At 36.0% G+C, this 27,360-nt stretch overlaps 1 long non-coding RNA gene across 5 annotated transcripts in view; it reads right to left on the bottom strand.

Moving 5' to 3' along the window:
- Positions 1 to 6,125: 6,125 nt before the first annotated feature.
- LOC143655674 (uncharacterized) overlaps positions 6,126 to 27,360 on the bottom strand; it is a 52,300-nt gene continuing 31,065 nt past the window's right edge. For 3 of the 5 annotated variants that reach the window (XR_013162227.1, XR_013162226.1, XR_013162222.1), the window contains 2 exons: positions 6,510 to 6,529; positions 6,126 to 6,266 (listed from right to left, as the gene is read on the bottom strand). This is a non-coding gene — a long non-coding RNA (uncharacterized LOC143655674). Of the gene's footprint in view, positions 6,267 to 6,509; positions 6,530 to 11,735; positions 11,836 to 27,360 lie in introns of all 5 variants that reach the window. The other 2 variants (XR_013162224.1, XR_013162223.1) reach the window with 1 other exon arrangement.

Here is a 27,360-nt window from a genome sequence, read left to right as displayed (position 1 = left end):
CCAGGAAGTAAATAGCAATAAATAGCTTTAATACCAATCAACTCTGAGAAGAGGGATCTGGGAAATTATCCCAGAGGGAGGATCTGAGAAGATGTCAGAATGGAAGTCAGGATGACAGGTAATTTGGCAGGACGGTCTCCTTTTATTGAGCATGGGGTGACTTGGAGAGTATGGCTAGTTACATTGGTCAGCCTTCTTCTGGCACACAGTTGATACTCTCACAATTTGATCCTGATTGTCCTCAAACATCCATTTAGCTTAATCACTTGCTTGAGAGAGTAAAGATACAGTAGCAATAGATCAGGTAAAATTTTCATCTTTAAATTCAATATGCCTAGCTGTTAAGTATGTACCCATTGTTAGAAACAATATCTGTAAACTGTGTGTTGCAAAAAAAAAAAGGTTCATAACAACAAATATTGCAGCAAAGATCTGAGTTTCAAACTTAGATGGAGCCTAGAATAAGCAAGACATTTTCTTGAAATCATTTTACAAAAATCAATGCAAATTTTGAATATCTTATTTGGAAAGCCATTGCTTAACTGAGCCAGATGGCCTGGCACAAACCATACTCATTTGCAGTCTTTTAAAGCAAAATATCCTCTATAGGTATACAGTGCAGTGGTTTATCAGCTCTGCTTTTGGAGTTAGACTGTTTTGGCTTGAGTCCTGCATTTGCCAGGAACTATTCTCTTTACTTATCCTCAGGCAATGGCTTATTCTTATTAAATCTCAATATTCTTCCTTGTCTGTAAAATAGGGGTAATGATAATTCCTATCTGTTAGGGTGGTTAAGAGTATTGCATTAATTAATAGCTATGCTTGCTACATAGTAAGTGTTCAATATATCGTGGCTATGTTCGTAGGTTGTAAGTGACTTGAATGCCTCAGACAAATTCCTTATTGAACATAACTCCTGTCCCCCACACCCCTCATTGTCACTCCTGATGCTTAAATCAGTTTCTCATGTAGTTGGCACACATGAGCTTGTGACGTTTTCTAGCTGAGAATCTTAGGTAAAACAGTACAACATAAATTCAAAGCATTAATAGAGATTATTTTAGTTTTCTTTTATTTTCACAAAAATAAGGGCTTTTTTCTTAATCTGAGAGTCATTCTGTTATTAAGTTATTATAAGTGTCAATGACCCTGCCCTGCAGAATTGTACACCTATGTTCACCTCCTTGGTTAGACTGTGCATTGCTGGAGGGCAGGAAATGTGCCGTGTTTATCACAACTGTGATTCACTGATGGCCTAGAGGTTAAGAGCGTTGGACTTTGGAGCCAGGCTTCATAGGCTGATATACTAGTTCATATCCAGACTTTCTGGGTTTATGCCTTACTTCTCTGGGTGTCCTTGGGCAGGATACTTAACTATTTCACAACTCGCTCATCTACGAAATAGAAAGAATATCTACATCATGAACGTTTGTTTGAGGAGTAAATGAGTCAATATGTGTAAAGCACTTAACGCGGTATCTGGCACGTCTCAAGCATTCAGTAAGTATTAGCCATCATTAAAATAGCACAGTTTAGCTGCATTTAACAAGCCTTTGTTAAATGAAGGAATGACACCGATCCTACATGGGTGGCTCAGTGCTATGCGGCATTCTATAAGTAAGCATGCATCCAAAATCACACCGTGAAGAAGCACTGGTAGGGAACAGTGAATCATGCTAATAATGTACTAACAAAGACCAGGAAGCAAGTTTCTGATGACCTCCGAGACTATGTGTTAATCCCGGTGAGTCCAACATACGGAACACCTTCTCCGGATATAACTGTTCCTTTTGAGGTGGAAAAGAAATCTGTAGAGAAATCAAATTGCTCCAGGAAGCTGTAAAGCTCTTGCTTTATTTTGGGCTTGGGACATAAGGTAGGGCATAAAATGCAGACATTTTAATTTCATGTTTCTCTTTTATCTTTGGCATTGAAGCGTTCATTGGTGCATACCCAACAGCCATTTCCTTGCCAGCAAAATCCTGATTTTGTTCTGGTATCTATCCCTCACCCTCCTGACTCAGGTCAATCCCAATTAGTTTAATCGATTGTGGTACCCCATTGCTGCTCCTGCCCCTGCATTACTTCTGTCTGGTTGGACAATACTAGCCAGTAAAACAGGAAGGGAATTCTGTAGCAGGGCTTCTGGAAAAGGTTTTCTTCCTCTTAAAAAGAGACACACAGGAAGAAGCAGAGTCTTTTTCTGCTTAATGTTGCCATTTTAGAATGTAATGTGTGGAATTGTGGCAGCCGTCCTATAATTATTTTTAGAAAAAAATAGGTTCTTTATGGCAGAAACGGAAACTTTGGTGTCAAATTCCTTTCTTGGAATCTTACGTTAGTTAGATTTAATAGTTGTCTAGCTATTAAATCCCAGCTTTGTATATTATGGGCCAGCATGTTCAAATATGTTGGCAATTTTTAGTTAAAAATGGCTAGAAGGAAGCAAAGGGGGCATCTTCAGGACCTTGTACTAGGTAAAGTTTCTTAGACTCTATCCCCAAAACACAAGCAACAAAATAAAAAATAGATAATGGGACCTCATCAAAATTAAAACCTTTTGTGCTTCAGAGGACTTTATCATGAAAGTAAAATGACAACCTACACAATGGGAGAAAATATTTTGAAACCATTTATCTGATAAAGGTTTAATATGTGGAATATAGAAGGAAATTCTTCTTGACAACAAAAGAACATACAACCAAATTGAAAAATGGGAAAATGAATAGAGTGGTCATTTGAGTGGGGTTTCTGGACAAATAGCTAGAAATCACATGAAAAAATGCTCAATATCACTAGCCACCAGGGAAATGCAAATCAAAACCACAGAGAGAGACCACTACATATCCATTAGAGTAGCTAGGATTAAAAAAAATAGAAAAAGAAAATGCGTCTGGCAGAGGATGCAGAGAACTAGGAACACCCCTTCAATGCTGATGGCAATGTAAAGTGGGGGAGTGCTATGGCAGACGGTTTGGTGATTAGTATAGAAAGCTTAGTATAGAGCTACCATATGACCTGGCAATCCCACTACTAGATAAATACCCAAAATAATTGAAAGCAGGGCTCAAACAGATATTTGCACACTGATATTCACAATGATGTTACTCACAATTGCCAAAATATGGAAGCAGCGAAAGGATCCATCAACCTTTGTTTGAATGGATAAACAAAACGTGGTATATACATACAATGGAATATTATTCAGCTATAGAAAGGAATAAAGTCCTGATACATATGGCAACATGAATGAACCTGGAAGACATCATGTTGAGTGAAATAAGCAAGACACAAAACAGCAATACTGTATGGCCTCCCTAATTTGAAATAATTAGAATGAGCAAACTCATAAAGTCAGAATCTATAATATAGGTTACCAGGGGATGGACTGAGGGCAGGGAATAGGAAAGTAAGGCTTAAAATGTACAGGGTTTCTATCTGATAATGATGGAAATGTTTTGGTAATGGATGGTGGCGACGGTAGCACAATATTGTGAATGTAATTAGCATCAGTGAAATATATATATATGAATGTGATTAAAAGGGGAAATGTTAGATTGTATACATGGTAACAATAATTTAAAAAAATCCATGGAAGTACACTCCATAAACAGTGAACCCTAAGTTAAACAATGGACTACAGTGAATAGTACAATTATAAAAATATGCCTTCATCAGTGGTAACAAATGTTGCAGACCAAGGCAAAGCAGTTAATAATGGGGTGGTATATGGGAATCCTGTATTTTATGCATAATTATTCCATAAACCCACAGCCTCTCTAATAAAGAAAAATATGCAATGTTGCTTACTTTAAATTTGCCATTTCTGATCTTTGTTTCCAGAAGTATGCTCAATCAGTACCTTATTTTTTCCTTTATTAAAAAAAAATCATTTATTTATTAAAAAATCGATATATATTATATATTCATATACCATCCAAAGTGAACAATAAATGGTTCACAATATCATCATATAACTGTGCATTTATCATCCAATCGACTTTTTTTGTGTGTGAAAAATAACGTATATATAAAAAACCAATAAATTTCGAAGTACATCAAAATAATTAGTTGTAGAACAGATTTTAGAGTTTGGTATGGGCTACAATTCCACATTTTTAGGTTTTTACTACCTGCTGCTCCAAGACACTGGGGATTAAAAGATGTATCCATGTAATGATTCAGCACTCATACTCATTTGTTAAATCCTACCTTCTCTGTATAACTCCACCATCATCTTTGATCTTTCTCCTACTCTTTAGGCATATTTGGGCTATGCCCACTCTAATTTTTTCATGTTGGAAGGGGCTGTCGATAATATGGGATGGGGGATAGAACTAGTTGGTGTTCTGGAGTGGCTGGCTTCTCTGCATTTCAGAACTTATCTTGTCCAGGAACCCATCTGGAGGTTGCAGATTCCTGGAAAGTTATCCTAGTTCATGGAACCTTTGTAGAATCTTATAGAACACTCTAGATGTTGTTTAGGAACACGTACCTTATTTATATTATTATTTTTTTCTCATGGGCAGGCCCTGGGAATCGAACCCAGATCTTCAGCATGGCAGGCGAGAACTCTGCTGAGTGGCCCGCCCCCTACCTTATTTTTTAACAGTAGCTTTATTGAGGTAAAATTCACATGCCATAAGATTCAGTCATTTAAACTGTGCAATTAAAAGGTTTTTAGTATATCCACAAAGTTGCGCATCCATCAGCCCAATGAATTTTAGAAAATTTTCATCATTCTTGGAAGAAGCCCTGAGGCTTCCTTAGCAGTCACTATTTCTCCCAAACTCTCCCAAACAAACCTCTTCTTAGGCAACCACTAATTTATTTTCTGTGTCTATAGATTTGCTGTTCTGGACATTACATATAAATAGAATCATAAACTATGTGGTTTTTTTTGTAACTGGGTTCTTTCATTTAGCATGTTTTCAAGATTCATCCATGTTATAGCATGTATCAGTATTTCATTTTGTCTTATTCCTGAATAATATTCCATGATATGAATATACTACATTTTGTTTATCCATTCCTCAGTTGATGGATATTTGTGTTTTTTTCCCCATTTGGCCATTATGAACAATGCCACTACGAATCTGCATGCACAAATTTTTATGCGGACGTACATTTTCATTTCTTGTGGGAACATACCTGGGTGTGGAATTGTTGGATCATATGGCATGTAACTTTATGTTAAATATTTGTAGAGTGCTAAACTGTTTTCCAAAATGTCTACACCATTTTATTTTCCCATCAGAAGTATATGAGGGTTCCAATTTCTCCACACCTTTACCAACACCTGTTATTTTCCATCTTTTTTTATTATAGCTATCCTATAATAAAAGAAAGGTAAGGGTGAAGAAGTATCTCTTTGTGATTTTGATTTTCAATTCCTCAATGACCAGTGATGTTGAGCACAGGTCATGTGTTTATTAGCCATTTGTATGTCATCTTTGGAGAACTATCTATTTAGATCCTTTGCCATTTCTTTTACTTGGGTGATTTGTCTTTATGTTTTTAAGTTGTAATAGTTCTTTATATATTTGAGATGAAAGCCCCTTATCAAATATAGCATGTACAAATATTTTCCCCCATTCGGTGTGTTGTATTTTTGCTTTCTTGTACTTTGAGGCACAAAAGTTTTAAATTGTGATGAAGCCCAATATTCAGATTTTCTATTTCTTCTTGAGTCAGTTTTGATAGTTTGGTCTTTCCAGGAATTTGTTCATTTCATCTAAGTTATCTAATTAGTTGGCAAACAGTTATTCATGGTATTCTCTTAAAATCCTTTTTATTTCTTTGAGGTTAGTGGTAATATCCTTACTTTCATTCCTGATTTGAATAATTTAAGACTTCTCTTTCTTTTTTTCTTGGTCAATCTAGCTAAAGGTTTATCAAATTTTGATCTTTTCCAAAACCAACTTCTGTTTTTAAAATTTTCTCTATTATTTTTCTATTCTCTTTTCTCTACTGTAATCTTTGTTGTTTCCTTCCTTCTATTTGCTTTGGGTTTAGTTTGCTCTTTTTCCAGTGTCTAAGGTGGATTCTTAGGTAAGTGATTTGAGATATTTTTTCTTTAATATAAGCATTGGTATAAATTTTCCTTTAGGCTTTGCTTTAGCTTCTTCCAATAAGATACTTTATTTTATGATAGAATAGATGTTATACAATATGCTTTGTTAAAAAGTCTTAATTTACTTTGTTTTTGACTTCTTCAAACTTTTCCAGTTGGTTTTATCTTGTGTGCTTCTGTGCTCTACAGGCACCTTTTTTTTTTTTTTTTTTTTTTTTTTTTTTTAAAGAGAGAGGGAGGAAAGGAAGGAAAGACAGAGAAGGAAGGAAGGGAGGAAGAAAGGGAAACATTTTTAAACATTTTCTTGTTTTTTATTATATTTCGTTTGTTTGTTTATTGTTTACATGGGCTGGGGCCGGGAATCGAACCGGGGTCCTCCGGCACGGCAGGCAAGCACTCTTGCCCGCTGAGCCACCGCGGCCCGCCCTACAGGCACCTTTTAAAACTGGCCATTTCCTGCAAAGGAAAGAACAAAGAGGGAAATTAGCCAATTAAATAATCATGAGTAATTATTGATAAGATTACTAACTTCCATATGTTGCTTTAATTCTTTTCTGGGACAAGATGAGGTGTAATTACATATTTTTAACCCTAGCACATATAGTATTTGATTTCTATATTATATCACCCATTATTTATAATGGTATCTTTCTTTTTTTACATTGGCAAGCACCGGGAAATGAACCCGGGTCCTCTGGCATGGCAGGCAAGCATCCTTGCCTGCTGAGCCACCGTGGCCTGCCCTATAATAGTATCTTAATAGCGTTTATGTTTTCTTTTTCTGATTATATAAACAATCACGGTGAGAAAGAAAAGTAATATATGTTCATTGCAGTTACTGTGCAGAATACAGAAGAGCAAAAGAGAAGAAAATATTCCTGCTAACTATTGATAAGTATCTTTAATGCACTAAGTGTTGATAAACATCTGAAATCAGTTCTTATGGCTTTTATTAAACGTGTGTATTTTACATAGTAATCCTAGTATATATGCAGGCTTTTATTTGGCTTTTGTCACTTAGCAATGTATATCAGTATTTTCCTTTATTTTAATATCAATATAGCCACCCATTGTATGGATTATTTTAGGACATCTAACCCTTTTCCTATTGTGTACAGAGTGTGTATTTCAGTAGTTATTTTAAAAACTTTAGACAGAAAATTTTCAAATATCCCCAAGACATAATTACTTGTATGATATAAAAATAATGGCTGGGCAAAAATGACATAAAGTGTCATAATATCCACTAGGCTATAAGTGTTTTAAGCATATTCTTTATTTGCCTCTGTATTCCTCTAATATACATATGAGTAATTGTTGAACAAATGAATAAATGATTAATGAATAGCAGATTTCATATAAATATAGCTATAAAAGGGCCAAAAGTATAAAAATATTATTAAATAACATTATTAAGATATGATGATTTTGAATATCTGTTTTCTACCTCCAATAATTCTCCCATTTTTATCTTTCCCTTCTACACCAGTTATTTAAATAGTCAGGAAGTTTTGTGACCATTGTTGCAAGAGAGAGTTGTGATAATAGAGACCAGCCCTGGCTTTGTTTTCAAACCCTAAGGCCAAAGTGAATGGAGACATATCCAAGGTGGTTATGGATGTAGCTCCAGAAGAGAAAAGAAATTCCTTGGATTGGAGGGATTTTTAAAATGCAATTTTATTGAGATATAATCACATACTATAAAATCATCCAAAGTGTATAATCAGTGGTTCACAGTATCATCATATAGTTATGCATTCATCACCATAATCAAATTTTAAACATTTTATTTATGCCAAAAATACATATAAGAATAAAAACAAAAATAAATATGAAAAAGAACACCCAAAACATCCCCTTATTCCCCCCCATTATTTAATTATTTTTGTCCTTATTTTTTTTTACTCATCCATACATTAGATAAAGTGAGTGTCAGTCATAAGACTTTTACTATCACATGGTCACACTATAAAAGCTATATAATCATCTTCAAGAATCAAAACTACTGGAATACAGTGCAATAGTTTCAGGTATTTCCTTTGCGCTATTCTAATACACTAAAAAACTAAAAGGGATATCTATATAATGTATAAGAATAACCTCCAAAATGACCTCTCAACTCTATTTGAAATCTCTCAGACACTGAAACTTGATTTTGTTTTATTTCTCTTCCCCCTTTTGGCCAAGAAGACTTTCTCAATCCCATGATGCCAGGTGCAAGCTCATCCCTGGGAGTCATGTCTTATATAGGGGGAAGGGCAAGAGATTTCACCTGTGGAGTTGGCTTAGTGAGAGAGGCCACATCTGAGCAACAAAAGAGGTTCTCTGGGGGTGACTCTTAGGCATAATTATGAGTGGACTTAGCTTCTCCTTTGAAGGGATAAGTTTCAAAAGGGCAAGCCACAAGATCGAAGGCTTGGCCTATTAAATTGGTAGTCCCCAATGCTTGCGAGAATGTCAGGAATTCCCCAGTTGGGGAAGTTTAATACTTTCTCACTTTTTACCAGTCCCTCAAGGAGACTTTGCAAATACTTTTTAAATCTCTGCCTAGATTACTCTGGGATGTACAGGGGCATCAATTAACCTGCACAAACCAACAAGATTTCACTCCCTGTTCGAGGTTCCATGTAATTATGGTGTTGGATTAAACTGGCCATACAAGTTACATTAGATAGTGTATGTTTTAGTTTGCTAAAGCTGCTAGAATGCAATATACTAGACATGGATTGACTTCTATAAAGGGGATTTATTAAGTTACAAGTTAAAATTCTAAGGCCAAAAAAATGTCCAAATTAAGGCACCAAGAAGAGGATTCCTTCTCTCAAGAAAGGCTGATTGCATCCGAGATTTCTCTGTCACATGAGAAGGCACGTGGTAACAGCTGCTGTCTTCTCTCCCAGCTTCTGTGCTCAAATGGCTCGCTCATCTCCTTCTGCATCTCCAGACATCTGTTGTCTCTCGGTTTCATTTCTCTGCCCTCTGTGTGGCTCTGAGCTCTCTTTGTTTCTCTTCACACAATGCTCCAGTAAAAGGATTAAGACCTACCTTGATGGGTGGGGTCACATCTCCATGGAAACAACCTAATCAAAGGGTCTCACCTAACAATAGGGATGCCCCACAAGACTGGATTAGAAGAACAGGCTTTCCTCCGGTACATAACAGTTTCAACACAGAACAGTGTGCTACAGAAAATATAAATTTTGTACCAAACAAACATCTCTTCCTTCAGTCTCCCACAGAAGCTGATGTTTTAAAATGAAGTCTATAATATTGGAGGGATTTTTTTCACCAACTTTTTTTCCCTTTAAGCTTTCTATTTTCAAATAACTTCAAACATACAGGATAGTTGCAAAATAAATAATCCATACTTGCAAAAATAATACAAAACCCACATAAAGAACTACAACATACTGTTCCCCCAGATACCCTGATCCACCAATTTAAATATTTTGCCATATTTACTATATTATTCTATCTTTCTGTCATCTATCAATCTGTCTATATCTGTTTTATAAATATTTTGTTGCTTTGCTATTTTCTTTGATTTTATTGTGAAAAATAACATATATACAAAAAAGCTATAAATTTCAAAGCACGCCACAACAATTGCTAGTAAAACAGATTTCAGAGTTTGGTATGGGTTACAATTTCACAATTTTAGGTTTTTACTTCTACCTGCTCCAAGCACTGGACACTAAAACAAATACTAATATAATGGTTCAGCAACCATTAACAAATATGTTAAATCCTATCTTCTCTGTTGTCACTCTAACTTCCTCCTTTGATCTTTCTGCCAATCTTTAGGGTTATTTGGGCTATGCCCATTCTAACTTTTTCACGTTGGAAAGGGCTGTTGATAATATGGGATGGGGGATGGAACTAGCTGATGATCTGGGTTTCAGAACTTATATGCCTAGGAACCCATCTGGAGGTTGTAGGTTTCTGGAAATCAAATGCAGTGCATAGAACCATAGTGCATGGAATCTCAGGTAAAGCCCTAGGTGTTCTTTAGAGTTGGCAGGAATGGTTTTGGTTCTGGTTTGGCAAACCATAATAAGTAGTAATGTTTAGCTGAAGCTTGCATAAGAATAGCCTCCAGAGTAGCCTGTCAACTCTATTTGAACTCCCTCAGCCACCGATACTTTGTTACAATTCTTTTCCCCCTTTTGGTCAGAAAGACGTTGTCCATTCCATAGTTCCAGGGCCAGGCTCATCCCTAGGAGTCATATGTCACACTGCTAGGGAGACTTTCACCCCTGGATGTCATGTCCCACGTATGGGGGAGGGTAATGATTTCACTTGCAGAGTTGGTCTTAGAGAGGGAGAGCCCATATTGAAGCATCAAAAGAGGTCCTCTGGAAGTATAGCCATAATTATAGTATGCTAAGTGTCAGCACTACATGAATAAGCTTCATAAAAGCAAGCCTCATGTGCATGGGTGGTACAGTGGTAGACTGTTCACCTTTCATGCGGGAGACCTGGGTTTGATTCCCGGACCATGCACCCAAAAAAACAGAACAAGCCTCAAGATCAAGGGCTTGGCCTATTGACTTGGGAGGGCCTAATATTTGAGACAGTATCAGGGTTTCCCTGGTGGTAAAGTTTGATAGTTTCATATTTTTTCTCCCATCCCTCAAGGGACTTAGCCAATTCTTCTTAATTATCTGCTCAACATACTATGTGATGTATCCAGGCATTACATTAAGCTATGCAGAATTATAAGCCCTCATTCCCATTCTGAGGTCACTGTGTTTGGGTTGTTTAAATAATCTATACTTGCAAAAATAATATAAAACCTACATAAAGAACAACAACATACACCTTCCTCAGATACCCAGATCCATCAGTTTAAATATTTTGCCATATTTACCATTATTATTCTATCTATCTTACATCTATCTATCATCTATCTATCTATCTATCTATCTATCTATCTATCTATCTATCTATCTATCTATCGTCATCTACTATCTAATCAGTATCTGTTTTCTGTGTATTTTAAACAACCTCTCGAGGTATAATTTGCATACTATAAAAGTCACAGTTCTTATGAAGATTTAAAGCACTAATCTCAACCCTGGCTGCACCTTAAAATCATTAGGGAGCTTTTAAAAATTACTATTGATGACCTAATCTTCAGGGATGCCCATGTAGAATAGAGACAGCAAGGAAATAATGGAAAAATAGATATTTGTGGGTGTGCCAGTTTGAATCTATTGTATACCACAGAAAAGCCATGCCTTTAAATCCTCATTCAATATTGCTGGGTGGTATCTTTTTGATCATTTCCATGGAGATGTGACCCACCCACCATTCTGGCTAGATGGTGTCCATAGAGATGCATCTCCACCCATTCAAGGTGGACTTGCTTACTGGAGCCCTTTAAGAGGAAACCATTTTGGAAAAAGCTTTAGAGCCACAAGAACCACCAGAACTGACAGAGCCAACAGATCGGACAGAGCCGGGATGAAACCGGTGAAGAGAAAGCTAGCAGATCTCACCATGTGCCCTTCCAGCTAAGAGAGACACCTGGAACATCATCGGCTGTCTTGAACCGAGGTATCTTTCCCTGGATGTCTTAGATTGGACATTTCTACAGCTTTCCTTTAATTTGGACATTCTCACAGCTTTAGAACAGTAAATGTGCAATTTAATACATTACCCTTTTAAAGAAACGTTCCATTTCTGGTGTATCATATTCCAGCAACTTGCAAAGTAGTAGGTCTCACAGGCATTCAAGAAGAGAGCTGAACTGTGCTATGCTACATACAGACAGAATTAGGGTTTGAAACAGAAATTGAGTTGAGTTGTAGGACAATAAACAAAGTTATATTTCTATCTTATTCAAATTGTGGACTGAGACCTCATAATCACTGTGTTTTTATTAATCAGTAAATAGCATTATATAAGGTCCTTTTCCACTCAAAACCAGTAATGGCATATAGAATAGTAATTTCCAGTAATGTGCTATTTTTGTATACCTGTCCTGTTCAATATGAATTAATTCAGTGTCTTATGAATAAATTTACAAATGCTAATACGTTTTTTGGAATTAGTATTGATTTGTTAGGGAGGCCCCTTTGGACATTAAAGAGTACTTTTAATTGATTTGGAGTCAGAGGATAATATATTTATAGAAAAGACAATTACATTTTACTTCAGAAATCAATTACATTTGAGCATGTAAGGGCTATTAGAAGGCTGACTGAAGATTTGAATCTCAAAACACTCACTTTTACACACTCAAAAGAAACATTTGTATACAATTAAAAATTATACTTTCAGAATAATCAGGTAATCAGAAGCAGGATTTCATGCACTGTGTGGATATATATTACAATTTTCCTAGAAGATGATAACTATTTGAAAAATCTGTCCACGATATTGAATTTGGCCTTAGAATTCAAAACAAAAAAATATTTGAAATATCCTTTTCTATTTTTTAAAAAATTCACCTATTTTTAATGTCTTTATCATCATATCCATTTGAGTGCATACTTCATTTCTCCTTCTTGAAAATTTAGAATAATATTGATGTTGCATGGTGTTTTTTACTTTAAACCAGTGGGTCTCAAACCTTGTTTCTCATTAGAATCAATTGGGTTGATATTAAAAATAACAGTCCCAAGAATGCTTGTGGGTAGAGGCTTATCATTGATATTTTTAGAAACTATCCAGGGCTGAGGACTTTTGCTTTCAGTCACTGCTGGAACTGGTAGATTTTATGGTTTTAAAGCTCTTTTCCCAGCTGGTAGATAAAATCTCACCAAAATAAAATGTAACACCCATATGGTCAATGGGTGGCAACTGTACCCAGTGGGTGCCAGGCCTGAGATGCTTCCCAGGATGTGGGACTTACAGTGTTAAAACTGGGAAAGACCTGAACAAATTTGGAGGAGTTGGTCCTGACCTTAAAGTGTGGAAAAGGCAACTTCCCTGGACAGAAGACTGCCTTTTCTCCTCCTTGGTCAAGGTTATCCCAGGAGAGACTGAGATGATGCTAGTTCCTTGATCTTCCAGCAGAACCCCATTGTTGCTATTAGCCTGCCACACACTCACTCATTATCATCTTACCTTCTGGTTTCAGACCCCACCACCTTATTGTAACTGGCCTATTAGATATCACCAATGACTTCCTCGTCACTAAATCCAATGGTTCACCAGCATCTACTGCTGATCTCTCCATTTATGTGGCTTTCTGTGGCATTCTATCAGATTGTTTTTTCCAACTTCCCATCGAACTATTACCATTTCCTTTGCTGACTCCCTTTTCTTTTTTTGTCTAGGTGTAGGCATTTTTCATGGTTCTTTTCTTAGCTCTCTTTTCCTGCCTTAACATGCTCATAATTTCACCTCTTTTGTCTCTGCATATACTCCCTGTTGTCAGTAATTGTAATCATAACCGAGACACCCTCTCTTCCTCATTAGTATCCATGGCCTTATTTTGTAACAGAAGGAACAGATCAACCTGGCTTGCAAAATCTTAGAAAGCTTCACTGTCTTCATGAGTCCTGGAGTTTATAGAGTAGAGGGGTGGGATGTGTCACCTCAAGCTCAATTAACAGGAATTAACTTTGACAAAGGTTTTTATTTTCTCAGTAGAGTATAAGCCTCACAAGGAGCTCACTGTTGTATCCCTAACATTGAACACAGTGCCCGGCACATTGTAGGTGCTAAAAAAAATAAAGAGTAACACATCCTCAACACCAACGTAATTTCAGTCGCATCTCGGGTCAGCCTCTTTTATACCATACTAAGGCACATGCCAAATTGAATAGCGGGGGATGTAAAGAAACTGCTTAGAAATGAAGAGGTTTGCCCTGAGTGTTTTCTTGAGTTCGCTATCCAAACTTCCATATATCATAAATCATAAGAATAATGTCTTACTGTATCACAGTTCCTAAAGAACCATGCACTATTCTAAGTAAAAAGGAATGAAGAAAAGTGCCTGTAAAGAGCCTAGAAAAAAAAAGAGTCAATAGGGAAGACTGACATTGTGTCTGTAGGTCCCTCTGGGAAGATGGTGGATAAATTACCTGGCAAAATCATTACTGTCCCTTGACAAGAGTCTTGTTGTGGTAATGAGGGTAAAAGGCTAGCAGAGTCATCGAGATTGTTCCACTAACTCTTGTTCTGATTTTGTGATCAGCAACCTGAAGTCAGGGTATATTCTGGCTACCTACATAAACTCTTCCACAGGTATTGACTAATGATATTTGCTTTACAGTTCAGTTTGCAGTTATGTTTCTCTTTTAACATTAAAATTAAAATTCTGACTTTATTATTACATAGTTTTTAGTATGAGTTAGTTATCCCAAACTCAGTCATCTCTGGATGCACTGACCAAAATAGATTTTTTTGAGCTGCAAAACTGGAAATCAAACTGAGGAATCCAGTGGCTACATCAAGGAGATTCTCCCTGTGACCATTAAACCAACCCCTTAAATTTATCTGGTTCTCCTGTCTTTGACTTTGAAATCCTTATTTCTTGTCTCTAGCTCTAACTCTCCTTGACTTCTAGTTATCTGGGGATCTCTACCTGGATATCCCAGGTCCAACCTAAATTCTTTTCTAAGTGCAAATTAATCGTCTTAAATTCCAGTACCACATTCCTGTTTTGTCTTCTTCACAGGACTTACCACCCTCTAACCTTTATAGCACTTGTTTTATCCATTGTCTGTTTTACTCTACCAGAAGATAAGCAACTTGAGGGCAGGATTTTTTTTTATGTTTTGTTCACTGCTGTATCCCCATTGCCCACAATAATCCTGGTATCTGGTGAGTAGTTTGTGATACTTGTTGAATGTATGAATCACCTTTTCCTCAAATTTGCTTCTGTCCTGGTCTGATACCCTTATTGGTATTCACTGTATTATAATTTTCCAGTTTATCAGACTCAAATCCTTTTAGTCATCCCTCACTCTTCCCTTTCCTCCGCCCCCATCCATTCCGTAAACAATTTGTTTTCAGATATCTTTTGGATTAATGTCATCCTTAACATTCTCATTTTCTCCATTGTAAGTTGGACATTTAAAAACTCTAACTGGGACCATGATCTGGAACCTACAAAGTCATGTTCTCTAAATTTTTGTTACTTTAATGATCCTGCATATCACTGCCAGATCAATTTCACCTGGAGCTTAGCTCTCATTATGTCATTTCCTTACTTGAGCCTCCAGAGCGCTTAAGTATAGAATCCTTAGACTAGCATTTAAAATCACTACAATATGACTCCAATCTGTCTTTTAGGTTTTATCTCCCATGTTTTCTTTACAGGTTCTTTGTAGCGTAAACAAACTGGGCTACTAGTTCTTTGAATACTCTTTGAACTTTCCTATCCTGCACCTTTGCCCATGCAGTTATATCCTGTAGAAATGTTCATTACTGGCTGTTTCCCATGGCATTTGCTTTCATATAGTTAAACAATATTCATATACTGCTATTTTTTTATTCAACAGCTCTAAAAATTGATTTTTTGAGATGAGGATTTAGCTCTTTTATACTATCCCACTGCACCCTGTGTCAGATCTCGCCTGCTTGCTCCTCCAGATCTACCTTCTACCTACTCTTGCTTCCAGGAGTCTCATCTATATGGACCATATCAATGGCTTCCATACCTTCCAGCTTCTTGTTAGGTTTGGTCAATGAGAACCACAGGCCAGAGGGGTGGGGGGGTGGGGGGGGAAATGGTTAAGGTATTTTTTACTCCAGCTTTTTCCCAGGGTCCTTCATCCAAAGATTACTGTTTCTTTCAAGGTGGCCTTCTCATGACATTCTTCTTTTGGGTTTTGGTAGCTTTTTTATCCCTTTCATTTTGGGCCTAGGGGATTCCTAACTATCCCTTCATTCCTTTGCACGCTGCCCACACCTTTGTAAATAATTCCTTTGTAAAGAAGTCCTTATGATTTATCTTCATTTGAGTGTGCCCATTTGAGTGTGCTTCCTGTTGGGATTTGACTGACAGATACAATCTCCTTCAATCTTCTTAATTTTGTTAAATCAGTATTTATTGTTTATAATAATTTGATACTGGAATATTATAGTGTCTCCTAAGTATATTTATTTTTCTGAAATACCTTTTTTTTCTTTGTATAGCTTATTTTCCTGGAGTTATTACTTCATTTTCCCATTTGCTTTGTTTTCTATGTAATTTTGCTAATTCTTCCCAGCATACACTACACACTTTAAATTCCATTTATTCTTGAAACCTCCCTCCCAGACCCTCACATTCTTCTGTTCTAATTACATTTAGAATAGATCTACTATCAATATCTTTAGGATCCTATGCTGTTTTCTTGGTTTACTCCTTTGCTTTGCTGAAGCATTTATTACAGTAGCTTCTTAAGAAGGGAAGTAAATATTTTGAGGGATTAATTATCTGAAAAAAGTCTTTGATGATTTAGTTGGGTCCAGAATGCTATGTTGAAAATGGCCTTTGCCTCTGTATTTTGAAAGTATTGCTTCATCATCTTCAAATTTCTTGTGTTTTGGTTGGTTAGTGCAGTGTCATTTTAATTCCCTAATCTTTGTATATACCTTTAACAAATTTTTAGAAGATGGGTCCTTGTGTTCATCTTTTCATTTTTCCATTGTGTTCAGCTTTTTTTTTTCTTTCTTTTTTTTTATTAGCACAGTTAGAGGTTTACAGAGAAATCAGGTAGAAAGCACAGAGTTCCCATATACCACCCACTACCCACACACAGTTTTCCCTATTGTTAACATTTTGCAATACTGTGGTATCCATGTTACAATTGATGAAATAATATTACTATAATTATACTATTAACTATCTAAACTGTGTTTGGCTTTTGATACACTTTCACTGTGGAGATTGGTGTCCTTCAGTTCTTGACATTTTTCTTATATTGTTATTGCAGACATTCCTAGTTGCCTGGTCAACAGGCATTTTCCTGTTTTCTTTGCTCATAAAATCTTGATTTTATTCAGGTAGCAATGTGTCTTATCCCAGATGATAGATGCATCATGATTGTTAGTCAATCAATTTGCCAGATACAGTACTTGATTTTCCAGCTCCCCTTGCAACTAAGGGAGACCATATAATGCAGGGGGGAGGAGGAGCTTCAGGAAATGGATATAGATCAGATGCATGCAAAGAGCTCATCATGTTGCTTTTTTCTTTTTTAACTTGGATTTGATTATGAGAGCACATTTTGTCCCCTTAGAATTGGGATAACCATCTTGCTATCAACAGGTGACAAGTTTAAGGACAAAAAGTCAGAACACAGATAATGTCAGATATAATTTGAGTGAATGCATTACCCTGGAACAGCCTACCTCTAGATTTCATGTTATGCGAGATAATTAAACACTTTTATAAGTTTAACCATGTTGCATCCAAATGATTTCTAACTGGTACATAGTCCATTGATAAGTTTTTCCCTTTCATTTTCTCTGTGCTTTCTGGGACTCCCATTAGTGGGAGCTATTGGATTTAACCTCAAATTTTATCACCTTTTTTCCCCTTTGCCCACTGTTCTAATTTTCTTCGGAATTTCTTCAATTTTCATTTTGTACCATTCTACTGAATTGCTCATTTCTGCTGTCAGATTCTTAATTTCCAAGACCTCTTGTTCTCTGACAGTGTTTTGTTTTTATTTTAAATACACTTGTCTTGTTCCATGGATGCAACATTTTAAAACTGAGGATGTTCATTATTGTTTTGAAAGCTTTCTTCTGTGACCTGCTTTGCCTCTATTTACTCTGAGTTACTTATTTTCTTAATTGTCTTTTAGGTTGGAGGCTGTCCTCAATTGCTGGGTGATACAAGGTTATCTTTTTATATTTTCAACAGGTCCTAAAAAGTTGATTGGGACTTTATGTTGTAGGTGGGCTTCCTGAAGATTGATTAGGCAACAGGCAAAGCCGCAGTATCTGTAGATGTTTACATTTAGGACTTTCAGTTTCACCAAAGAAGAATAATTAGAAAGCGGTGAGCTATGAGTATTTATTACCTCCATTTAAATTCAATGGATTTAATTATAAGCTTATGTAATTTAATTTTTTTTAAATATACATTTTTAGCACTTGGTTTGCAAAACTGAAAATCTAACAGTTTTTGCAGGTTGGTACAAGCCAGCTTCAGTATTTTGCTGTTGTTTCCAGTCATAGGCCTAAACCTCACCTTTTACTGTGCCTGGGTTTCCTGACTTTTGAACCTCTATTTTTTATTTTCTGCTCAGAACATAGTTCTGGTATCCTGCAAGGGTGGGGTAGTGGTGCTGTAGCTGCATAAGTTGTGAGCTAGTAAACTTAGGGATCTACAGCTTAGTGTACAGACTTTCAACAAATTCCTATTTTCAGCCGCATAACGAACTCTTGCTTTTATAGTACCTGGTGCCCCAAAGTCCTAGGCCCTCTTTGGCTCTGACAGAAAAATAAGTTTCTCTTTAGGCACTTAGGAATAGTGCCTCTGTCCTGCTGGGTCATTTGCTCCTGCGTCACCTGATTCCTATCTGGTAAGAAGGTGTTGACATCACTTGTTGGTTACTTTTTCCCCATTCTTTTTGGCTTTCATGGCCTATAACTTTTGTATTTCATTTCCCCATTTTAGTGGAATGTGGGAGGGAACAGATAAAAATGTGTTAAATTACATTTGCTTAATTGGAAGGTAGCTCAATAAAGATTGCATTTAAATTTTGTTTAATTGGCCTAAGATTTCTGGCAATTAAACTCTGTCAATTAACAGGAACTCACTAGCCACTGATTTGTTTAGTGCAATATTATATTCCAGGTCATTAGATTTCCACTTTGATTTTTCCCCTACATTCTTTTTTCTTAAAATAAATCTTTAAATGTAAGGTAGTGTATTGGTTTGTTAAAGCAAATGAAACAGCTTTTATAAAGGGAATTTATTAAGTTATAAGTTTACAGTTCTAAGGCCATTAAAAACTGTCCAAACTAAGGCATCCAGAGGCAGACACCTTGACTCAAGAAAGGGCTGATGATATTCAAGGTTTCTCTGACAGCTGGGAAGGCACATGGCAATCTCTGCTAGCTTTCTCCCCTATCAAAATGGCTTCCCCAGGGGGCATTTTCCTTCCGCATCTCCAAAGGCTTCTGGCTGTTGTAAACTCTGAATTTTTACTCAAATAGTTCCCTCTTAAAGAACTTAAAGAACCTGGAATGGGTGGAGACACATGGAAACCACCTAATCAAAAGGTCCCACTCACAATTTGAGTAGGTCACATCTCCGTGGAAGCAACTTAATCAAAAAAGATCCCACCTAACAATATTGAAAGAGGATTAAAGAACATGGCTTTTTTGCAGTACACAGCAGTTTCAAACCAGCACAGATCGGCTGTTCACTGTTGACGTTGACCTTGATCACCCGATTGAGGTAGTGTCTGTCAGGTTTTTCCACCGTAAAGTGACTCTTCCTTCTTCCCATCTTACCCCTACCCCCTTTCAATACTGTACCCTTTGAAAAGAAATGATTATGGGCAGCCCACATTTAAGAAGTGGAGAGTTACGTTCCACCTCCTTGAGGGAGAAGTATCCACATAACTTATTTGGACTTCTTCAACAAGGAAAATTTATCTCTTTTCCCCAATGTGTGTATTTATTCAATCATTTATTACATAAGTATGGAATCATATATATTTTCTATTTTGGGTAACAATCTAAACGTATACTTTGGGTTACTTTATTTTGTTGCTCAAATTGTTCTAGCCTTGTTCCTTGGGCGCTCTTTCCACTGGGTCCTGTGTCATTTTGACATACCCCACCATTGTGTGTGTGTGCATGCATGTGTGTGTATTTAGCACTTCCTTACTTACATATGGTACTGCAACATGCTTCAGGCTCATCTTGTATATTTCCTGCCCCGGCCCTAGAATCAGCCTTTTCTCCAGGGAATACTAGTTCATTTTATTGGAGAATGGTATTACTTACATTTTTAAAAATTATTTTTTAAAATGACTAGTATCCTGACTCTTTGCTTTAACTTTATTTTTGGAAACAGTATAACCAGTCTGTGCTCGTTCTGATTTTGATTTAGGTGGGATTACCAAGGTATAGAAACTGTAAATCAGAATCTGCCTATTCCCTCACAGGAGTTAAAAATGGAGCTTTAAGTAAAAATTGCAGTTGCAAGGATTCTGAGTGTTTCCTTTTTGATAATACTCACAATCCCTGAAGGGATAGAATAGTCTAATATGAAATAGAAAAGTACAGCTCAGGGAGCTGCAATGAGTCTAGGAAAAAGAGGGAGAGAAAACATGATTTTTAACTTCATGATTTCTGTCTCAATTTTTATTTTGGAGAATTAATATTGGAATTCATTCCCTAGGAGGTTTGGGATGCTTTTATCCTCACTAACATTTTATTATGAAAAAGTCAGACATATGGCAAAGGTGAAATAATCTTAAAGTGAAATGATTTTACAATGAAATCTATTCATACTACCTGGATTTTACCAAAAGCTTTTTACTTTACTTGCTTTATCACATATCTGTCCATCGATCTATCCCTTTATCCATCTATTAATCTAGCTTATTTTTTGATGATTTAAAAATAAATTGCAGTTAACAGTATATTTCTTCATAAATATTTCAGCATGCATTTCAATAACTAGAATTCGATATTTGTTTATAGTTTCTAATACGTAAATTTCATGCAGTGAAAATGTGCAAATCTTAAGTGATATATTCACTGAACTGTAACAAATACACACTGATGGGTAATACAGACCACATGAAAATACAGAACATTGTTACCATCAACTCACAAAAGTCCCTCATTCCCCTTTCCAAATAATTCCTGTCCTTACCTCTTTTGGAGGCAATTACTGCTCTAGTTTTTTTTCCTCAACCATGGAATAGGTTTTCTTCTTTTAGAATTTCATATAGATGGAATCATACAGTATGTATTAGGCTTCTTTCATTAGCATTATAGTTTTGGGATTCATCTATGTTGTTACATGTTTTTTGTTTGTTCTTTTTCATTACTTTTTATTTGTGAATACAGAACAATTTTTAAATCCGTTTTCCTATTGAGGGGCACCAGGCTGTTTCCAGTTTTGGGCTGTTATGAATAAAGCTATTATGAGTATTTGCATTCAAGTCTTTGTAGGGTCATATGCTTTCATCTCTCTTGCATAAATACCTAGGAGTACAATAGCTGGGTCACTGGGTAGGTCTATACTTAGCCTTATAAGAAAAAGTCAGACCATTTTCGAAAATGGTTGTTCCTTTTTAACTTTCCACCTGCAAAGTATGAAAGTTCCAGTTGCTCCACAACCTTATCAACATTAGGTTTTGTCAGTCCTTTAAATTTTAGCTATTTTTATGGGCACATAGTGGTATATCATTGTAGCTTTAATTTGCATTTCACTGTTGACTAATGGTGTTGAGCATTTTTTCACGTGCTTACTGGGCATTTATATATCAATTTTTATGAGGTATCTTTTCAAAATGTTTGCTCATTTTTCAGTGGAATTCTTTGTCTTTTTATTATTGAGTTGTGGTATCCCTTTATATATTCCAGATCAGCGCTGTCTAATAGAACTTTCTGCGACAGCAATTGGATAACAGTTTCTTTCGCAGAACCTGGATACAGCATTGCGGACTTTCTGGAACATGAAAAGTTAAGAATTTAGGTCCCAAAAGACAGAATATGAACCATTTTCAAGATGAACTAATTGTGGTAAATATGAAAAATCCAAACTCTTTGATTTGAATCCTACTTAAGAAAAGCAATAAACATTGTGCTTTTACTGGTCTATAGCATTTCTTAAACCATTTTGCCTTGATTTCCACAAAGTTGTTAAAGGAAAAGTGAAGTTATTCTACTTTGTTCTCAGTTCTTATTTTAATGTAAACCTACAGATAATTTAGTCTCATCACTTCATTTGTAGGTAAAGAGAGATTTTAGGAAGTTAAGTGACTTGTCCAAGATCATACAGCTGGTTAGTAGGAGAGTTCTACCAATATCCCAGGCTTTTCAACCTCTCTACTTCACTGATCTTTCCACTGTACATTGCTTTGGAAAGCAATAGCTATCCAGTCAGTAACCCCAAGCCCCTACAATACATAGCACTGGGCTATGAATAGATGAAATAAATTATCATTCTGACATAGCTCTGGTCCTTAAATGCCACACAGTCCTGGGTAAAAGATGATACAAATAGAAAACAGTTAAAAACTATACACAATAAAGCAAAAAAATGAATAAAATTAAGTATAACATGCTATGGATCGATTTACAAATAATTCATTTTAAATAAACTTGGCTAGTTATGGTAAAATTGAACTATAATTGAATGTAGATTATATAAAAGAGACCTAATTTAGACTAGCTTTGTTAACTTAAATATATAAAGTGAAAGCAATTGGATTTTTTTTTTCATAGGCAGGCACCAGGAATCAAACCCGGTCTCCGGCATGGCAGGCGAAAATTCTGTCTGCTGAGCCACCGACACACCGCCCAAAAGCAATGAGATTTTACCTTAATTACCTCAAATAAAGTGTTAAGAACTGGAAAGGAAGGTGAAGATTAATACTTGATGTAACTATACGAGAAGTTTTATGGAGCAAGAGGGTTTTGAGACAGAATATCAAGAAATAATGGGATTAAGAAGGGGAGAGGGTTGATAAACTGTTATAATTGGGACATGAACATATTTTAATGACAATGTGAACACCTTATAAATGAAAACGTGATTTCAATGAAATTGGAGTGAAGCTTGTTAAATATGTTTATAGACCATGAAGTAAATTGCTTTTAACTAAGGATAATGAAACTCAAGTTTATGTGAAAAGCTTAGAGATGGAAATGCGTACTGATTTAAGTAGTGGAGAAGGAAGTTGGATTTCTTTCTGCACAGGTGATATTATTTTCCTCAGGGGCTTTTCCCTTTAGCTGGCCCAAATGGAATATTGTTTCCTTAACAACATTCAGTAGTCCTTTATAGGTAATAAGGAACTTGCATTTCCATTTGTTTTCAACAATTTGCCCTGGAATAAATCGTCTAACCTTTCTGCTTCCTCATTTTGTTATCCAGAAACGGAGCTAATAATGATTGCCTTGCCAGCCTCATGCAGTTGTGAAAACTGAACAAGAAGTTGTATGTGAAAATGCTTTGAAAATCTTTCAAGTATATGATTCAGTAAACAGTAAGAATTTTACAGATTGTGGTTCAATGGAAATTCTCTGAAAAGATTTTTAGGGATACATTCTGTAGAATTCTCTACAGCATTGATTTGGGTGTCTCCAAAGAGTCTAATAGGCATTATATTTTACCTGGGGTGGAGATAACTCTATGATATGTTGCAGTAGGATCAATCAAATGCTTTATATCTACTGAATCATCTTTCCTCAAATAGGCTGATTTGCAGTTACACAGTTAAACGTTATTACAGAGTGTCAATAGAAACTTCTTGTTTGTAATACTTTTATTTATGCATTAAGTACAAATCATTGCTTTCTTGGTATTTTTATCCAAGTTGCATAATTGCAGGGTATGGTAGTTAGATTCATTTGTCAACTTGGCCAGGTGAGCATACCTAGTCTTGTTGCTGCAGACATAAGCCAATGGTACCTTGCTAATTACATCTGCAGTTGGCTAGGAGGCGTGTCTGCTGTAGTGAGTGACGTTTGACTTAATTGGCCAGTACTTAAATGAGAGAGCGCAACAGCCAAAGCAGCTCGGCATTCCTCATCTCAGCACTTGCAGCTCAGCCCAGGCCTTTGGAGATGCAGAAGGAAGTCACCCCGGGGAAAGTTGTTGGAACCCAGGGGCCTGGAGAGAAGACCAGCAGAGACCATCCTGTGCCTTCCACGTAAGAAAGAACCTCAGTGGAAAGTTAGCTGCCTTTCCTCTGAAGAACTAACAAAATAAATCCCCTTTTATTAAAAGCCAATCCGTCTCTGGTGTGTTGCATTCCTGCAGCTAGCAAACTAGAACACAGGGTGCAACTGTTTCTTACATAACTAAGGGAGAGAAGATTATTTGATTATTGAAGGAAGAACAGAATAGTAAGAGAATTGTAATAGTGCCTAATTTTTTTTCTGCTAAGAAGTGACTGGTGTGAGTTTAATTGTTACTAAGAAAAACAGAATTTGGTTTGTGAAACAGATTCCTCAATATACTGCCCCCACAAGAATACTCCTTTTTCTCTAGTATCTAATATTATAACATTATTTTATGGGGTTTGATTATTAATATTGTAAAAATGTATGAATTATTAGCACCTGAATGGTATTTAATACTTCATTGATACTTCTCAATGAAGTATCAAAATACACAAAGGATTTTATTTCTTAAGAAAATATACATATTTTTTCACAAAATGACAAAAATACCTATAAGAAACTATACCTTGACCATATTCTTATTGAATATTAGTTATCAGTTGTTACATAACAAGTTTCTATACATTTAGTGGCTAAAGACAATACATATTTGTTATCTCATAGTTTTGGTGGGTCAGGAATCTCCTTCATGATCTCTCACGAGGCTGAAATCAAGTGGTCAGCCAGGGCTGTGGAGTCATATTTGAGAGGTCATTTGGGAAGGATTTTACCCCCAGCTCATCGGGTTATTGGTGGTATTTGGTTTTTGCAGGCTGTTGGACTGAGGACTTCCTCAGTTCCTTGCCAAATGGGCATCTCCATGAGGCTATTTACAACACAGCTTGCTTTACCAAAGCCAGAAAGGAAGTCTCATTGCTTTATCAAAGTCAGCAAGGGAAATTACCATCATATGTAATGTAGTTGGTAACGTAATTTGTAATGAAGTGAAATTCCTTCACCTTTTCCATTTCTGTTTGTTAGAAGCAAGTCACAGGTCCCGCCCACACTGAAGGGGAGGGGAGTACACAGAGGTGTGACTACCAGTAAGTGGGATCACGGTGGGGGTGGGGTGGGGGGTGTCATCTTAGAATCTGTTGGAAGATAATCGTTAAATTTGATATATGGCATAAGCTGGAAAGAGAGAGGGCAACTTAGATACCACTGACAAATCATACTCAATTAACTCTATAATTCAGAAGGAGTTGACAGGAATGGCTTAGTAGAATTTTTCTTTATCTACATAGTATCACAAATCTAATAAGGCCATACTAATAAGTTCCTTTCTTCTTCTCTTTCACTGTTCTGCTCTTTCTCCAGTGCTGTCAGCTATGAAATAAGAAGGCCTCATATCAGACCTTGGAAAAGTGGTAAAGAATTGAACTTCAGAAAGGTGTCAGAGAAGAATACAATCTTTTAATGTGTGTGTGTAGTTAATGATATACAATTTTAGTATTTGAATAGTGCATTTCATCAGCAAATGGTATTGATCTTTGTTTTACTAGTAATGTATAATAAAAATGGCATTCTTCAAGCACATTGCCAGCATATATCCCCACAAAAATAGCCTTGGTTAAGTAAAATAAGTGTTTTCACATAATTATAAATTTGAAAAGAGATTAAATGTGGCATTAATGTGATAAGTCTTTGACTTAGAATAATTGACAAAAGTTCATCAGATAGCTAAAATAACTCTTTGTTTTCCTTAACAGGTCAAAATGCCAGATGTCCAAAGTACTTAGACAGTTATCGACAAAATCAACATTTGCTATGAGAAAACATTTTTATCAGCTGTGAAGACTAGCAAAGACTGGAGGAACATAAAATTGGAGAGATTAGTAATTAACCATTTCAATAGTGCTTGGATTGTTGAGTTATGGTTAGTAGATGGGTTTTTATTTATTTATTTATTTATATTTTTTTTTAATACCAAAAAACACGTAACATGCAAACATTCCTATTTTGATCATTCCGTTCTACATATATAATCAGTAATTCATAATATCATCACATAGTTGCATCACATAGTTGCATCACATAGTTGCATATCATCATGATCATTTCTTAGAAAATTTGCATCAATTCAGAAAAAGAAGTAAAAAGACAACAGAAAAATAAAGCAAAAACAGAAAAAAATATTATACATACCAGATCCCTTACCCCTCCCTTTCATTGATCACTAGCATTTCAAACTAAATTTATTTTAACGTGTGTTCCCCTATTATTTATTTTTATTCCATATGTTCTACTCATCTGTTGACAAGGTAGATAAAAAGAGCATCAGACACAAGGTTTTCATAATCACACAGTCACATTGTGAAAGCTATATCATTATTCAATCATCATCAAGAAACATGGCTACTGGAACACAGCTCTACATTTTCAGGCAGTTCCCTCCAGCCTCTCCATTACATTTTGAATAACAAGGTGATATCTACTTAATGCGTAAGAATAACCTCCAGGATAACCTCTCAACTCTGTTTGGAATCTCTCAGCCATTGACACTTTGTCTCATTTCACTCTTTAGTGGATGGTTTTTAATTGAAGTTGCGAGTAAGCTCATTAACTCGTATCATGGGTGGTTGAAAAAACTCGATTCATAATATATAACGTAGTTAAGAAGATAGTAAATCACACACACACATAAACCAAAAACAAACAAACAAACTAATGTAGATAGGCTCCAGATGAAGATGGTGTGGAAAATGGGCCCAATTACTGCTATAGGGAGGTTGGTATGAACTGAAATGCCTTAAGAAGTGATAGGATTAGGTGGAAGGCAGAACACATAGATAAGAATAAATTGATGTTATAATCTTTACTTCTGATACTTCTACTCTATTTCTCTAAATGAGAATACAGAATATATTTTGAGAGATCACAGTGATTTGGTAGAAGATCCACACTTACATAATAGATTGAACAAATTTTGTGTATGCCATACTTATGATACATAATATATACATCTATATGTATGATTAATAAAATCTAAATAGAAAAGGCTAATAAATGAATAATAATGTCTGTTACAAGAACACCAAGAAGACCAAAATATGATCCAAACCATATTATTATAGAGGATATTCTTACATCTGGGGCAGTGTGAAACAGGCAAAAATCTCTCTTATCTCCTGCAGAAAACAGAACTTCGCATTAGCTGAAGCGAAGGTTTGGTACCTTTCTGGAGCTCTGCTTTGTCATTGTTTTTGTTATGTCTTCTAAAGTACAAACATGAAAATTCTCTTCTGAATATATAATGAAGTAAATTTTAAGCAAAGTCTTGTAGAATCTTTTGTCCTCTAATCTCTAGGACAGAAATGAAGGGTAGAAAGGGCTTGCCTGAAAGAATACAAGTTTGGTACTTGGAGAAAGTGAAATACCAATGCAAAGGCATGGAGTGAGAAGTTTCAGGGCTTTGATCCCGCAACAGAAGGTTTGAATTGGCAGAAACATCTTTCTTAAAGATCCAAAAAACGGTT

Source organism: Tamandua tetradactyla, chromosome 14 (assembly GCF_023851605.1).
Source record: "Tamandua tetradactyla isolate mTamTet1 chromosome 14, mTamTet1.pri, whole genome shotgun sequence".
NCBI classification, from domain to species: Eukaryota; Metazoa; Chordata; class Mammalia; order Pilosa; family Myrmecophagidae; genus Tamandua; species Tamandua tetradactyla.
Note: the sequence above shows the minus strand (reverse complement) of the source record. Positions and strands in the feature narration are given on the sequence as shown.